Source organism: Candoia aspera, chromosome 5 (genome assembly GCF_035149785.1).
Source record: "Candoia aspera isolate rCanAsp1 chromosome 5, rCanAsp1.hap2, whole genome shotgun sequence".
NCBI classification, from domain to species: domain Eukaryota; kingdom Metazoa; phylum Chordata; class Lepidosauria; order Squamata; family Boidae; genus Candoia; species Candoia aspera.
Window position 1 is genome coordinate 14,694,087 of NC_086157.1, and position 4,380 is coordinate 14,698,466.

The 4,380-nt window shown below is 34.6% G+C and overlaps 1 long non-coding RNA gene across 1 annotated transcript; it reads right to left on the reverse strand.

Moving 5' to 3' along the window:
* Positions 1–312: 312 nt before the first annotated feature.
* LOC134498234 (uncharacterized) lies at positions 313–3,722 on the reverse strand. Its single transcript, XR_010068012.1, has 3 exons — positions 3,661–3,722; positions 2,911–2,958; positions 313–399 (listed from the first exon to the last, which is right to left on the reverse strand). It is a non-coding gene; the product is annotated as an uncharacterized LOC134498234 (long non-coding RNA).
* Positions 3,723–4,380: the final 658 nt, after the last annotated feature.

A 4,380-nucleotide genomic window follows, 5' to 3' on the forward strand; every position in this document is an offset into this window, starting at 1 on the left:
AATTCTTTATGTTCTCTTATACCCATATGGTGTTCTCTTATGCCTATATGGTGCTCAAGAATTGGTTTGAATGCTTTTGAAGTAGAAAAGTGGGGTAAAAATGAGTAAAATTAAAAAATAAACAAACGGGGGCAACAGCTCTAAGTAGCAAATGAAATGCTGAAAAGTAAGGAAACTCATTTTTTTCCATTTCAGTTTTCTCATTGGAGAAAACTAGTAAGGTTTCAATAATTATTATAATGTTCCTCTCCCTACTGCAGGATTTTGCAGAAGAAAAAAAAATCCAAAAATGAATGTATTAATTTACATTATCTAGTGTCTCCAGAGACCTGGGTTAAATGGCTCATATCTGACTGATTCCTTGGAATACTTTCTGATTCACAGCTTTGTTTGGAAGCCCTGTGCAAGGAAAAAAAAGCAAGATTTGTAAAAATAATTAATTACTTCTCTTTTCTGATTTTTTAAAAAATAGGAAGGTAACAAAAGAGCCAAAGGTTAAGGGGGAAATTTTTAAAGAGAAAGTTCTCAGAGAATGTATCCCTCACAAATCTTCACAATGTCTTCTTTGTCTTCTGTTTGAATGTTGATAATTTTATGCCAAAACCTTAAGCTTTGCTAAATGAATGGTACCCACTGCCATTAAATATGAAGAGCATTTGGCCTCAGCTAGACCTTGCCACAGTTCAAAAATGCATTTTTGAATGCAGAGAATGGAGCCCATTCTCCCCATCTTTGGGCTTGAAGTGAATCTGGTGCTGCAATGTTATTGCTGACAAAATTGTGCCAAAAGCACAATTAGCCAGCAGTGGAAAGGATTCAGGCAAACAAAAGAATGCAACTAAGGCGGAGCAGAGGGAGGTAGAAGACTAGAGCAAATAATTTTCTGGTAAGTAACTGCATTACAGAGTTACTGTTTTGTTATAAGCAGTGCAATCCTATGCATCTCCATTTTAAGATGCATGTCTCATTGAGTTAAATGGATATTGCTCCCAAATGTGTGTATGCATGTGTACATACATACATTGATAAGTGTCAAAATGAGAAACTAAAGCAAAAATTTTTTGAATTTTTATCTGCCTCCAGAAATTTAAATACACAGACCCAATTTTCTGGGTAGAATAAACAGAACAATTTGCTCTGATGTAAAGATAAGAGGCAGCCTTTTTGAACTAAATGTTTATGGACTTTTAGAATATATGAAGGTTCTATTCACAGTGCTTCTGGCAGCATTGAAAGAAGCTGTGGGGCACTGGCTCCTGAAGAGGCCATCCCTCTTCATCCAGATAACTACTGACTGGTCTCCAGCCTTCCCCTTTTGGGGAAGGTTATTGAAATTGTGGTGGTAGACCAACTTCACAGCACTTTAATATAGTCTCAGAACACTAATTTCCCTGCATGCAAATAAACACTGAATTTTATAATAGGTGAAAAAAATCTAATACATAACCACATTTTTCAGGTGTTAGAAATTTCTTGGGGGAAGGCAAGAGTCTGGATGCTACAGCACTGTGTTACAAGAAATTCTATTTATGGGACCTTATCCCAAGTTGATATGAAAGCTTGTATAACAAGTAACTTAGAAAGACTGGTCTAGTTCTAAATCCCAGAAAATTTGAATTAATTGATGAAATTCTTCTTATAGTATACTGTGTGTGTGTTACACTGGGATATTTGCCAAAAATATAAAAAACCTAAACTATAATTTTTATATCTGTTCTCTCACATAAGAAGAGAACCCATATCATACAATGTTAATGAAAAAAATGCATGTCAATATTTTATTTATTTATTTAATTTTTATCCCTCCTTTATTATTTTTATAAATAACTCAAGGCGGCGAACATACTTAATAGTCCTTCCTCCTCCTATTTTCCCCACAACACCAACCCTGTGAGGTGAGTTGGGCTGAGAGAGAGGGACTGGCCCAAGATCACCCAGCCGGCTTTCATGCCTAAGGTGGGGCTAGAACTCACAGAGCCCATTGCCTTAACCACTAGACCAAACTGGCTTTCATATTAAAAAAAATAGTAAGGAACTATAGAAATTGTTTTTCAGGACATTGCAACCTTGTATGGACTGGGAAATTAAGCAGAGTGTGGAGTGGACAGTACTTGAATGGAATTCCCTGCGATATTAGCAAAACAATTTTTTTAAAAAGAAGGCAATAGCAAACTAATGTCATGTTGTTGCCAAGAATATTACATGGATCTGTCCATGAAGACAATTAGTATTGTTGCCTATTTATGGAAATTGTAGCTTCATGAAGGAACTACTGTATATACATAATAATATTGATGATGATGAAACTAGAAATATGTTAATTACCCTGTTTACACTATTTGCAAAACTAGATTAAGGATATAATCCAAATGCCTCATCTCACTTGCCATACTAATTAGATATAAGATTCCCTTTGGTGACATTACTCAGACCTTGGGGCATACAAAGATGAAGCCAAAACAAGGGCCATTTACACTTAACATACCTTACATTTTGGCTGACGCATGAATAAACAGGGAGGCCCAACATCAACACCTATCACTAGTGTATTTTTCAGGAATAAGAAAATACTTTTAACCTGTCCCTTGCATAAACTGCAAACTGTCTTGCTGTAGTACAAAACACCTCTGGAATTGGATTGCCTGCAAAAATAGTATGTCCCAGTTCACAGATGAACTTTCATGTATAGAAGCTTTATAATGAAGGAAGTATGTGATTAAAAAGTGCTCAGGCTATAGATTCTGGGAACTGAGCAAAGCAGTAGGGGGATGTTCATGTAATTGTGACATTTCTATTTAGTTTCACATTTGGTATTCTCTTTCTCAAGTGGTACCCCACTTGTGACTGACCATGGCTAAAACATGCCCATTAATACTACTAAAAGTCACCAAACTGGAAATAGAGACTTACCCTTGATTGCTTTTACCTTTGACTTCAACGAAACTATCCAGGTCACAGCTTATTTAGGAATGAAACAAAATTAGTAGAAGGAAGTGCAGAGATTTCAATTATTATTTAGTAGAATGGATTTTAATTTCTTTTAATGTATTTCTTTTAATATTTAAATTATAATTCTTTATTTTATAAGCAATAAACACTTGAACAGTGTCTTTGGTGAAAAGATGGAACATAAATTTGACAATCTATCATAAACGTGCATCATAGTTACAATGCATTTGGAAGGAAAGAGTAAAGTGTTCAGTGAAACCTTGGTTTATTGGATCTCAGTATAATTAACTTTGGATGCAATGGATCTTCTATGATGATTTACAACATTTGCACAATGAAGTCATTATGCAAATGAGACAATTTGTGACCTCTGTGTGATGCAAATAGTACAAAGTTGTTTTTTGTCCATTTACAGTCCTTCACATTGTGAAATCATGTAAATGATGTAAATCACTCTGATACATTTTCATATTTAAGACATTTGTGAATGACTGAGTTTTACTCCCAATTAGTCCATTAAAACAAGGTTTCATTTGTATATATTAACAATTCAGTAAGAAACTAGCATTTGTAACTTCATGAAGGAATTGCCTGATAAGACAACTATCACCATACCAATATTTGATTCACCCTTTTTTAAAAGGGTGAGGTGAGTTAAATGTTTTCAAAACTAGATTCAGAATGTAATGTTGATTCAACTGTACAACTTACTCCATGCCTTCCTGGTTTGATATACAATTCACTTTGATGAGATCCTCCAGGTCCTGACATCCGCTAAAATGAAAGAAAACCCAAGCAGTTTATTCTTCATATAGAGTGAATTTTAGCCAGTACAGAGGCAAAGCAGGAGGAGGAACTACTATTACCTAAAGCTATGGTTTGATTTCACTATCATTAGAGTAACTTTACATGAGTAAGAAAGGGTTTTAGGTGTGTGCATAATCTGCACACTGATGAATAGTAGTAAAAACCTCTGCTAGGTGTGAAGCCCTGCAAAATAACAGGGAGATATCACATTGATATGGTATGAAATACTGTTGGTGATAAGTCTGATAATGAATAGTTGCATAATGCATGCTTTGGTGCCTAGGAATTCAGTAGTAGAGCCAGAAAACTTTCCTATCATTGTGATACTCTATGTTTTCTTTCTAGATACTGAACTGAAATTGAAATAGAGACTTAACCTTGATCAGTTTCATTCTGACTTTAGTGAAAGGGTCCAGATTATGACTTCTTTAGAAATGAAAGCAGAGAGATAACTTAACTAAAAATACTGTGTTTTCATTGCTTTTAATATATCAGTTACAAATCTTGGATTTATCTGTATTTTTGTTAGCGAATTTAAAGAGGGAGAGAAGGGAGAATCCCAAATATCAGGAAACAACTGTTTATTTGGTTTGACACATTTTAGAAAATATTCCTTCTTCAATA